The following is a 13324-nucleotide window of genomic DNA, read 5'->3' as shown; positions in this document are numbered from 1 at the left end:
ACTCCTCATTAAAAGCAGCCAGTGGAGGTCATAAAACACAATGTACAATTCCTGCAAGCATCTTGGCTACTTATCTGTGACATTCCAAAGCTCACAATACAATTCAGAGGGTTCATCAGCACCGGTCAGCACTGCTCTCTGCCTGCTTTTTCTCCTTCGCCCACATCTGGCACTTCCAGCCTACTGAACATTTGTAATGGGCCCGTGATTACAGCGAGGACAGACACGGTAATAAGCTGGAACCTTGTCAAGAGCGAGGTCAAATCACAAGGCAAATAAATAGGAAATTGCTCCCTGCGAGCCTTCTCACTGTCACCCTTTGCTTGTTACCTTGAGCGCTAAAAAGGTATTTATCCGACTCTCCCCCCCGCTCTTTAAACAGCCGCTGCTCTGTAATTGTGCTTTGGTCTCAGGAGTTCACTTGGGGAAGTGCAGGTGCCTCATCCAAGAGAAATAATTGAACAAACAATTATAATGTGTTCCAAGAGACAGGGCAGCTACAGGCTTTGGTGCAGAACACATCAGTGTAGAGGTGTTGAAATGCTGCAAATACTAAGGTTGACGTGAGTGTATTTTGGCAGGGACTCACTACACGCCCTGGGAAAGAACCCGCATCGTCCCTGAGACAATCACAGCCTCTCCTGGTGTCTTTTCCGTCCAGAAAAACAAAGAAAGAATTCCCGTCTGCTGCACCAAACATACGCCACCTCAGGACATCAACACCGGGGAAAGATCCCGAAACCAAACACGCAGCGGAGACCTTGGAGGTGCTCGTCACTCGGCGCCGCGCTTTGTTTTTCGGCACGTCCCATTGTTCCTCAGACAGGGGATTGTTTTCCCTTCTTCACTGTCACTGGATTATTTGTACAGGACAGCTTCAGTGGGGAAGAGCTGCTGGAAATATGTTTAAGCAAACAACTCAACAGGAGGGGATCATTCTTATCGAAATGTGGAGGGCTTTTTCGGCACAGACTTAATATTTGTATAAAGTCAGAATTAGAGCATCAGTGTTTCTTGGCTTTAAAAGGTGCTGGTAGACATATTTAGTTACAGCGCTATGATAGTAATGTCCCCTTGTGCAGTCTTTATGCTAAGCTAAGCTAACCTGCTGGAGATATCTACAGTACATGAGAAAGGTGTGATTTTTCACTTTCAGCAAGAAAGCCACATTCTACTGTGATACTGACACCTGCATGAACTAGCCCTAATAAAGCAACATTTTCTGACAAAATTCTTCTTTACATTCCCAAACATCCATCCCGATTCTTATCTATAAACTTCTTTACTTAGAAAAACTTTGTCTGCAAGCGAGAGACAACTTCAAAACTCACTTTTCAACATATCCAGCTCTCTCGAGGCCCTAACTTATAAACCAGCAAACAAATTCGATGGCACATTTTTCCGTTTTTTGCCACATTTCGAGGTAGGAACACCAGGTTATGTGTTGAAACGCTTTTGGAAGCAAAACCTTTAAATGAATCTTTCAAGTTTGCATTTGCTCGATCATTCAGATTTGTGCTTCGCCGGCCTCCCCGAGGAATTCTTCTTCCATGCAGGAGGACTTCAGTTACGGCTGTTTTCTTCCTCTCCTCCTCTCTTTCTCTGTTCTTCCAGAGATGCTAGTAGTTGGCAGTGCTTATGTAATAACAGATGGAAGCTAGAAATTAACACGTCTTGCCTCTCTCGTTATTCTCCCCTCTCCATTTATTTTTAATGCTGTGAGCACGAGCTTCTCTCCTTCTCTCTCTCTGTCTCTTCTAGTATGTGTGTGTGTGTGTGACCCCGGCAGGCCAGCAGCACCTGTCAGGAGTGTATCCACCGTGGTTGCGTGCCTAATTAGCACACAAGGAATTTGGTGGCACGAATCGCGCAGCATCGGTGGGAAGAAAAGTGTGTGGGGTGCAATTAGGATTTGTTGGCATGTACAGAACACACAGAGAAGAATCAAACAAGGAGGAGGAGGAAGAGGAGGAGAAGACGGGAGGTTGGGGTGTATCACTGTGGGGGTGGAGAGATGCATGGCTGATACTACTCTACATTTTCCTAAAAGACAGCAGAGAGCGATGTCAAAATATATATTTTCATTTGGGTTTAATTTGAAAGAAACCTGCTGAAGAATAACCCTATACGGATGTAGCTGCAGAAATTACAAACACTGTGAAGAACACAATGTGGTGTCATCCAACGGTTGCGTTAGAGAGTCTAGTTGATGGTGGACAGGTGAAAAACTAGGTTTCAAAATAATATTCTTTGAAAAATACTCGTACCTGGATCAAACTTTTTGTATCCTAACTGTAGCAGCTGTTGGACAAATTATGTAAGATAATTCTGGCTAAAAAAACGTTTGGACACACAAATAGATATTGCAAGAAATAACAACTTTGTCCGGCATGTATGCTAAGCTAACCAGCTGCAGGCTATAGCTTCATATTGACTGTACAGATGTTGAAGTAAGAAACATATGCGCTTGTTTTCCAAAATCTGAATCTAGTTATAACTAAAACTGATCAAATTGCTAACTCACAATGCAGGGAAATCCAAACCACTTAACTTCAACAAATTGTAATCTACATCGTCGGTTTACTGGAACAATATTAATCTGGCAAAACTACTTTTATTTTGATACTTCGTTTTTTGGACAGATTGCACAAGAAATGATCAAAATATATAACTTTGTCCATGCTAAGCTAAGCTAACCGGCTGCAGGTTCATATTCACTTTACAGACGTGAGAGTGAGAAACAAATGATCTTATTAAAGGTTGTAGAACACTTATGTTTGTAGGGTTCCACATCAAAACGGAGATTTTTGGTTTAAATCTCACACTTCCCGCTGCCACTCACTCTTTGACAAAAAAAAGTAAAGTTTAAGAGGATTTGTGAACAAGGAAAGAAGGAGAAATACCAGATAAAGAATTCATGGCTTACATGTTTTCGATGCTGGACTTTGATGACACTGTAATGACCAATCAGGCTCTGAAAGTCTGAACTTCTGAGCGCTGGAGGAAGAGGAAGAAGAGAAGGAAGGCGGCTGCTGGAAGCCATTGTGTCTGGTTTAACTTTGTGTCCACCACATGATTTATTTATCACTACGACGGCCGTTTTCATGCCTAGATTGGGCCGACGGGGGGGCTGCTGGGAAGTTAAAAAGAGCCGGGGGAGCTACAAGGAGCATACGTGACCTCAGTTTGACGAGAAGGGAATCAAAAGGATCATGATAGCTCTTGTGCCCACAACACTGAAAGGGAACAAATGGCTCTTTAATATTTCCATGCATATAAAAAGAGGGGGAAAAAAACATGACAACGGTGATGAATAAAACAAAAAGAAGCAACAAGAAAGGGGCTGCAGCGGCGGCGTCTTTGTGAGGAAATATGTCAAAAGGCGTCGTCTTTTTATCTAATGGGTGCGGCGGCTGTAATGCGTCCATGTGGCCCTCACTTTAATAATTGAACAGACATCGGGGCGGCACCTGCTGGGAGCCCCAATCGTCGTCGCGGCTTTGAACGCACCGCTGTGACATTACGGCTACGCGGCGCTGAAAAACACAGACGGAGGGGAAGGGGAGGGGGGGGGAAAGGAAGAGGGATGCATTGGAGGCGGTGCACATGGCCCCGGGCTACAGAGTAATGAGCACATCTCCACGGAGGCTTCACGGATACACCATTTGAAAATTGTTTCTTGTCTTAATAAATCCTAAATGTGTAATTTACTTGTGAAAAGAGAAACAACAAAGCCCTGTAAGGAATCACACCGTCCTCAGGTGTACACTCAGATCTCCTCACCCCCCTCCCTCCTTTCATCTCCTCTTCCCCCGAATTGCAAAGTCATTGAAATTCTCCGACTGCTTTTGCAGGAATTAGAAAACCTTCTGAATCAATTACGACATCAATGGGGCTGAAATGTGCGGCCGGATGAATATGTATAAAAGTACACACACACACATGCTGCTAATTAAACAAGGCCGTCAGGAATCACTTCAGACAGGTCGTGCACACGCACAGTGAGCATACATTAAGCAGCAGGAAGTTCAGGCGCGCAGACAGCTGATGCAGGAACTGAATGCTGAATGGATGGAAATGCAAATGTGGTCTAATCCAAACAAGTTAAAAATCTTGTTTTTTACATGTATCAGAAACAAATCATGTGCAAACTACTAACTCATTTGGGTTGTTTTTGAAGTCAAATGCATTTTTGTTGTCTTTTAGCAGTCTCCTAAATCAAGTTTGCCATGTCAGCGTTACATTGTACCATCAAATGCAACCAGAAAGTCAGTTTTATTACGTTATTGCACTTCAAAAATCAAACTACGTTGCACACCTCAGCAGAATTAGAGAAGAATCCACAAGCATCTCCGTTCTGCATTTCTAACGTGTCCTTTTGAATGTTCCCTGCACTCTGACAGAGCTCATTCCATCATTAAGTTGAATGTTGCTACCTCCGCTGTCTCCAGCCTCAGGGAGCTGGAGCTCAGAGATCTCTTTAGTTCCCCCATTAGTGAAAATGAAGCTCCTTTGGGCCCAGATAATCACTGCACATCTTAACGTACAGAGTAAAGAAACGAAACAACCGTCACCAGGTGAGACAGTCCTCATCTCAGCGGCACTATAATGCTCTCAATTTTACTTTGTATTCTTAAAGACACGTGGTTAAGGCTTTGTGAGGAGTGCGAGGGAAGTAGAAATCCCAAAAGGAAGAGGATCTTAAAGCTCAGATTACACAAAAAGTATTATAAACGCTATTCAGTTCCTCTAAATTCATATTTCTTCTCCTTCTGTGCAGTGTTTAATAGCACTTACATGTTGTTTAGTGACCACTGATTGTATAAGGGACAATAATATGGAATATATTATATGCGTATATTATAATCCACATTTTCATCAGATTCCAAATTTGCCTAAAAGTTCATCTAAAGTTGTTTTGCAGCTCCTAGTAGTCGACGCAAGACGTTGATCATAACCAAAAAGTGAATCTGCACTTGATCTAGACCAGGGACGGGCAAATGGCGGCCCCCACCTCCTCTTTTTGCGGCCCTCAGATTATTATTTGGTATTGTTTTTAGGGCTGTCAGTCGATTAAAATAGTTAATCGCGATTAATCGCAAATTAATCGCACATTTTTGATCTGTTTTAAATGTACCTTAGAGGAATATTTTTCAAGTTTTTAATACTCTTATCAACATATGAGTGGACAAATATGCTTTATGCTAATGTTTATTATCATTTGAACAATGACAAATATACTCATGAATATTAAACACAACAACCTCTGAACATTACAAATATTCGCCTCAATTCAACCTGGAACCTCTCTCATACAATAATACAATACAAATGGTGTGTGTGTGTGTGCATTGGAGCTATGTGCAACTCAAGGCCTATGCTCGAACGGGAGCTGCCTGGACGCTGCAATCATGTTGCACACTATCCGTGCTGAGTGTGCTGACTTTTCGTACAATGTCCCACTGTCTTGACTTCCTGCATAAAGTGCATACAGTCAAGTGCTCGGCGCAGTTGTGGCGAAATGTCGCTCCTCTGTTTTCATTTAAACAGCTCCTTATCCGTTAGCGCAGCTAGCTAGCATCAGATGCTAACAACAACAATGCACGTAAGGTCCCTCTCTCGCTCGCTCGGGCCACACATACACACACCCTCCCGGTCCTCCAGATGGCCGGTCGGTGCCTGCCGGTGAGCGTGGAAGTGTGGTCTGCCACAAGCGGGCGGCAGGAGCGGGGCTGTCAGCATCAGCTTGTAGATGGTATTTTAAACTCGATGCGCTCTGAAACTACGGGGCGGCCGAGGAAAAAAAATACACATGCGTTAATCGCGTTAAAATAATTAGTGGCGTTAATTTTTTTTTGCGTTAACGCGTTATTAACGCGTTAACTTGACAGCCCTAATTGTTTTACTTGTAGTACTGATACCGTCCACTAGACTCCTAGTTACGTTGCGAGCTGCGTTCATGATTTTATTCGGCAGCCAAATACCGCAAAATAATCTGTGACGCGTTTGTGTGTATAGTGTTTGTTTCCCGGGGAAACACTCACGAGAAACACCGGCTGTTGTTATGCCTGCTGTGACGTTAAGTTACCGCTTGTTATGATGCCTTTACAAGCTTCAAAGCTGTATTTATTATCTGAATTTGGCGAAACAAGTTTAATATTCTAAAAACCTTGTTTATTTGAAATCAGATGAAAACAAACTGTCACGGACCCTGCCGTGTTATCTATGATTACTATACGCTTTTCAATCATAATTTCAGCGGGAGGGAGGGGGAGCGGCGCTGAGGAACAGCAGAGTGCGGGCTGACAGGTGTCTGTGTTGACATTCCCCTTGTGGAATAAGGGGAATGCAGAGACAGGCTACAAGTGTCTTAGGTTCAAGTTAGACAACTAATGTCTGGGTTAGTGTTCATGACTTCATGTTTATGTCATCTAATGGTTAATCTCAATGCACACACCTTTTCCGTGCTTTCCAATAGTTTAAACTAGTTTTATTCCACTGTTTAATAACCTGTTCAATACAAACATGCCACTTGTAAAAATTAAATAACATTTCTGTGAACTGATATTTGTTTAGTGAGTTTATTAGAGGATGTTCCCTGAAAAATTGTAAAATGTCAATGAAGATTTCAGACTTAATTTGTTAATAATTACATACAATACATGCAATGTGTGTGTGTGTGTGTGTGTGTGTGTGTGTGTGTGTGTTCCAAGTGAATCTGCGGCCCCCTGGTGGCCAGTATATACATTATGTGGCCCCCACTACCATCCAAGTAGCCCATCCCTGATCTAGACTGATGGAAAGTGTTCACCTCGTGTTCTCTAATCTTCTTCTCCTGCTGGATAAGAGCCTCCAACGCCTGCAAATATTCACGCCGGATAAAAATCATCTTCTTTTAATTCTCCGTTTCACTTGACACAAAGTTACCCGAGCATCCCGACAGCGGAGGAGTTTTTTTTATGATTTTAATGTTTTATATTTTTGCTCCTTGGCCAGTTGTCCCGGGGCCTCGCTGTCTCTGCCCATGTCTCCCATCCCATCATAGAGCTGAGGGGAAGGCAGCCCAGCCAAGAGGCCCCGGGGCCACGGCCCTCTCTGGACCCCAGACCCCGGGTCACTGAGCACCTCGGGTCAGCCGGTCCCGCTCAGCCTCCTCGTGGGGGGGGGGAATCGCCCGGCTACCAGAGGAGGAAGAGAGGAAGGGGAGGAGGAGGCTCCCCCCGGTGTCTTGTGTAATCAACATTTAGAGAACAGCTGGAGGAGTGTGTGTGTGTGTGTTGTGTAAATGTGTGTTTTCTCACGTTCGGATATATTTGATCTGTCGTATGTGTGTTTTTGTTCCGTGTGTGCTCATGTAAACGGCATTAACAAGTGAAGATATGAGCCTGTGAAGTACACCATTATATGTGTGTGTGTGTGTGTGTGTGTGTGTGTGTGTGTGTGTGTGTGTGTGTGTGTGTGTGTGTGTGAGTGTGAGTGTGAGTGTGTGTGTGGTCTGTGTGTATTCCCTGCTGGCCCTCGGTGCTCAGAGCGGGTTCAGTGTCGGGGTCTTTGCCTGCAAATAAAACTCCTCCTCTGGGGGCCAACGTCTCCGGGTAGAACTGTCAGAGCTTTCACTTTCGCAGAGGAAGAAACGCACGAGACGAGATGTTTACGGTTACAAAAGTATCAAAGAGTAACTGGAAATGACATATCTGGGATGACTCCATATTATTTGTTTTATTCTAAATGAACACCAATTGACGGGACTCTTTTAAACAAGCATTGTAACTACCAAAACAAGTTGTATTGACCATTATTTTAGCATTTTCAGGCTGGGTTTTGCTACAAATATGAACTCTTAACAAATAATAATAAGCACCAGGATATTTTTGTATCCCTTAACCCAGTGAAGTCACAGCTTTAAAGGCTCATTTCTCATCGTTTTAATGACTCGCTCGCAACTGAATTGAAAACACGACCATGGAAGACAAGCCTAACCCAACATGCATTCATTTAAAGGATAATTACACCAAATGCAGCCAACAAATACTACAAGCAGCTGGAGCCTTCAAAGTAAGGAGCAATACATTCATTTGGTGATTGCTCCTGCATACAAAACACTTTTTTAGGCCTCATATTCAATACTTTAAATCTAAATAATCAGCATTTGTTTGGGCTCTTCTGAGGACCATACCAGGTTATTCCGGGCCCTTAACCCACCAAGACCACAACTGCGAAAGCTCATTCTCAGAGCTTTTATGACTCATCACTAATTTATATGAGATAAGGACCATGGAAGACAAACCGAACATGCATTCAAAGGATAACTGCCATTAAAATATGCAGCACCGAATCCAAGCTGATAGCAAGTGGTTCTACTCAGATAGTAGACACAATGGGTGCGTTTCACTTCTCTTATTTTTCATTTCCTCGCTCCTCGGTTTCGGTATCACCGGAAGTTGATTTGTCTGCGCCATCTTGAGTACCGTCCCAGTGGCCTTATTTGTGCCGGAGGATCGAGTAGCGAGGAGTGATAACGGAGGAGCGATAATCGAGGAGCTACCAGACCATCGTCCGGTGAAATCCTCAGACACTCGCCCCGCCCCCTTACTGTGTATCGCTCACTGATTGGACGATGCAGGGCATGCACTGATCTGGCTGCTGTCAGACGATCAGCTGTGCGGCGTCATCATAAACGGACGTCGCTTCACGTGACGCTCCGGAGGAAAGGACGTCCCATTGCTCTTAAAACTCATTTCCCTGCTTCTCGTGGTTTCCTTGCATCTCTCCATGCTTCCCTGGTAGGAGGGACTAGTCGCAGGGAAACGACGCAAGTGAGGGACGCAAGGAATCCATTTAACTGAAGTGAGATGCACCCATTGACACAAAGCTATGACTCTTTTTGCAGAAGAACTTGACCCTACCAAATCTTAATAGAACTGAATACAAATATTGTGACTAGTTTGCACAAAGTGTGACAATAAAGAATGTCATGGAGTACCTGACAGCTGAGAGTTCTCCTGCAGCCAGTTTACATGTTGCCATGCTATAAATACAGTATTGGCCTGGGGTACAGTGCTAATGCAGCATATAGCTCCGTGTCGCACAACATTTGAATCCACCATCTGACTAATTACAGCAGCGCGCGATCAGATCAGACTCAGAGAACCTGAACGCGGCCTTTCCGGTCAGAAAGACGGAGCTGCCTCATTGTTGCTGCCAGATATAATCATTTCAATAATTTTCTATAATTTCAAGCAGCTAAAACAGAGCAAGGAATACAAAGCACGGGACGCCAGGCTCCACCCACTCCAGGAAACACACACACACACACGGAGGCCTATGGAAACGCTGCCATCTAAAAGCGGCTTCTGCAGCTGGCGGCAGCGAGGGGCTTTCAGCGCTCGAACCCACAGCCGCAGTTTACTCCCGCTAAATGTATGGAATCAGGCTCTGGCTAAAAACTACAATTACAGGTGATATACAGATTGAAATCATAGGGGCCGCTTTTTTGTTGAGGAAAATTGTCCTAATGAGCGGTTTGGCGATTGGCGGGTGGAGGGGAGGTGGTGTTGGAGGAGACTGTGAAAGTCTTTTCTCTTCAAGTGTGTGTGTGTATGTGTGCTGGGGAGGTGTTGGGGGTGGGGGGGCATAAACAGCTGCACCTGCTGCTGCGTTGCGCACTGCCACAGTTAATGATATCGGATGATATCATTAGGCAAAGTGCTCATAAACAGATGTTGGAGGCGCTGCCTAAACAGTGTCAGCTGAGCCGCTTTGCATTTCGCAGAACATATTATTTATATAGGGCATTTAAGTTTGTTATGTTAATAACCCCTGTGTTAACATGCAGGATGTGGCACAGGAAGAATGGAACTGTTAAAGTGCACCTCGGAGGATAATGGGAGGTGTGAGGAGCAGCCGCCTGCAGACAAACATCCACCTGAGCTGCACCACAACACGATCCTAATGTCACTTTGACACACATCATTCTACATATATACCAGATAGATATTTGAATCCCCTGCTACTCTAGGGCATTACCCAGAGTGCATGTCCAGGGTCCGCAAAACCAGATCAGGAGTCAGAGCGTTCAGCTAGCTCCCTTTCTCTGGAAACAACTTCCTGTTTCTATTAGTGAGGCAGACAGTGTCCACATTTGAAGAGTGTGTTGAAGACTTTCCTTTTTTATAAAGCCTATAGTTAGATCTGGTTTCAAATGACCCAATGTGTGTCCTTCTGAGTCCTACATTTTATGGCAATCTATTAGTTGTATTTTTTTATCATGTCTTTTATAATTTTCTTGTCATTTTAATTATCTTGTACACTGTCATCTATGTTTGCTAATCTGTAAAGCCCACTGAGACAAACTATGTTGTGATATTGGGCTATATAAATAAACGTATACTACTAGTTGACAAAAGAGTATAAATGTCGATTGGAATTAAGCCCTTAAGTCGTGAACACACATACATATCTATATAGCCATAACAAGACAGAACTAAGGATGAACAGGAGAAGAAAAGATCCGATGAAACGGTGCTTACCCAAACAGCATCTGAGGAAACTTGGTGGAGCTTCTCCATCAGTTAGGCTGGACATCTGGGAGTAGTGATGCTCCTGACCTCTGACCTGTGACAAAAGAGGAAATCAGACTGAAAACTAAAGAAATACAACAAAGAACTGCATGTAATTTTACTCCAAGTTGCCCCAGTTCATAAATATTTGTAGTATTTGTGCCTGAACCGATAAGTTTAAATGACCCTTTAAACACTGGCCTTGTCTCACCTCTAACCCCAGCTGTTAGTGCCTTGCTCAGGGGGATTTAAACCCCCAACCCTGGCAGGAGTGATGCCTCACTCTGGGGAATTCAACACACATGAACTGCAACCTTGAACTTCATTTATCACTCCAAACATCATCATTTGTACCGTCTGTTTCTTATACGTCTGTCTGTGTGTATGAGTTCACTGAGATGAATGCACCGAAACAGGTGCAGTGAAACACATCTGCTAGGGGAACACACTTCTTTGATTAAGCTACTGCCATGTGAATATCTTTCTACTTCCTACTTTCTTCTTCTATTGCTTTTTAACTGCAAGTGGCAACAACATTTACGGTGCACTACTGCCACCTTCTGCTTTGGATGGTGGACCGAGTCCTATCCATTAGTTCTCTGAGTGCTGCCTGAAAGACTTCGCCATGGTTGATGTTTCATTGCGTTGCCTGTGTATCATAAAATCATTATATCATACCTATTTCTATTCTGCACTATGTCTACTATATTCTATTCTATTTTATTTACTTGCACTATTGTATCTGTTTTATTGTGTTGCACTGTTGGAGGAGCCTGTCACCTAAGATTTTCATTGTCATAACTACACTGTAGCTATGCACACATGACAATAAACGCCTTGAATCCTTGAAACACTTTCTTCTTAAACATGTTGACATATGACAGGGGTTGAATTTGAAACAGACTTATTTTTACCTAGGGATTTATTCCTTTGCAGATTCAGGACAGATGTAGGTTTATTTGCCCGAAGAGTAGTGTGGTTAACATATATTATAACTAATTCAGGCCGTAAAAGACCCGCCTTGGAGGAGCAGAGCATCAAGCCTCACTTTTAAACAGCACTCATACACGTGTTAACAGATTTATGTAAAAGGTTAACGTCCTTGTGTTATTCTGCTCAGGCGCTGCCATTTCACCCCTTCCTCCTCCCCGGCAGAAAAAAGGGGGGAACAGGCTCCCATTTCCCTGCCACCATTATGCTCATTTGTCCTGTCAAGAGAATGACAGGCCGCTTGACTCTTCCCCAGATACGACCATTAGGTAACGCTCTGTCATCTGACAGCGAGGCATTCTGCCGCTCCCTAAAAACCCCCTAATTATTTCCTTCGCCAGAGACAGGCGGCGGCGGGTAGGTAATTTTTAACCTTTCACGTGCACCTGGGGAACCCTCCTCCGGGGAGCCAAGGTGCCTGTGTGGCATTCAGTCATCAAAACATGACCTTTTATGGCCGTTCGGAGAGCAGTTGGCACCGGGTGCCACGTGCCGGCTAATGCTAATGTTGATGACTAATTTATGCATCAGCCCATCGCATCTGCAGCAAGTTTAGGGGAGCAACAATGTGTGATAGAGCGGTGAGAGGGGAGAGGAAAGGAGGAGAGAGAGAGCAAGCAGAGGTGAAAGGCTTTTTGGGGGAAGGGGTGGGGCATTTGAGACACCCGGCCGGTAGCGTGCACGACAGGGAATAGAGGGGGCTAATTATGTTGCAGGGAATACATTCGGCGTGACCAGCGAGCCTTTTAGAATTTGTCGAGCGCAATCTGACTAACGTGACTGACCTTTACTTTTTTAGCCCAAATTGCAGGAGAGCAGAGAGCATGCAAGATGTGTGCAGACTCTATGACCTGATTGTCTTTTTTCTTTTGGGGCTAAACGCTGGGCAGCACCTTGTTCTCCTCAAGAACGTGGGGTGTCTAAAATCACCCTTTTTACAACAGCATCATTACAATACACTTCTCAGGTGGGTCAAAGACTAAATAGAGATGATATTTTCTCTCAGAATGAGTAAGATTACACCATAGAAGATTGACACCATATATGTATGGTTAATAACAGCCAGCAGAAAGTTAGCCTAGCTTAGCACAGACACTGTAAACGGGGGGAAACGGCTAGCCTAGCTCCTTTGCAAAGGCTCAAAGCTTAAAAGCAAACCCCACCCAGATGCAACCCTATAATTTCAGATGAATGTTTTTGGTTTGCAGAAACATTACATGATATATAAGATTTCCTTTTTTGGATGGTGTGAAGGAGCGAGCTGACAGACATTTATGTGGGAGCATAACATAAAAAAAGACAGCCTCGGGCTTCACGGTTAGCTGACAAAAACGCTGTATGTTTATAATCCCCCCTCCCCAAAAAAAGTCCACAAATTGTTATTATCATGAAGTGTTTCATCAAGCAGACAAATGGAGGTGTTGGGGTGAAGAGGAGATGAATTTCATGCAGCGGGAGGAAAACAAGGAGAACGGAAAGCTAATCGGATCAAAAGTAAGTGATGGTGCTATTCTGCATGAAAAACATAATTTGTATGAATCAGGCCATGTGTGCATTTGCAAACATGTCAGGCCCCCGCTGCTCTCTGCTTCTGTATATTCACTGTCAGGCGGAGAGAGATGCTGATGAACTCTTTGTTTAGACAAATCAGGAAATTACACCGTTTTATTTTGCCTGGAAAACGTGATTTTTTATTCTTCTCCACCCTCTCCCTCTCTCTCTGGCGTCGCGGGGAAAGGTCACGGCAAAGTGTTTCCCTCGGAGCAACAATAAAA

The 13324-nt window shown here is 44.0% G+C and overlaps 1 long non-coding RNA gene across 1 annotated transcript in view; it reads right to left on the bottom strand.

Moving 5' to 3' along the window:
- LOC117539338 overlaps positions 1 to 13324 on the bottom strand; it is a 55139-nt gene that overhangs the window by 39508 nt on the left and 2307 nt on the right. Inside the window, exon 3 of the long non-coding RNA XR_004567985.1 lies at positions 10530 to 10614. This is a non-coding gene — a long non-coding RNA (uncharacterized LOC117539338). The remainder of the gene's footprint in view (positions 1 to 10529; positions 10615 to 13324) is intronic.

Source organism: Gymnodraco acuticeps, unplaced genomic scaffold (genome assembly GCF_902827175.1).
Source record: "Gymnodraco acuticeps unplaced genomic scaffold, fGymAcu1.1, whole genome shotgun sequence".
In the NCBI taxonomy this organism is placed as follows: Eukaryota; Metazoa; Chordata; class Actinopteri; order Perciformes; family Bathydraconidae; genus Gymnodraco; species Gymnodraco acuticeps.
Note: the sequence above shows the minus strand (reverse complement) of the source record. Positions and strands in the feature narration are given on the sequence as shown.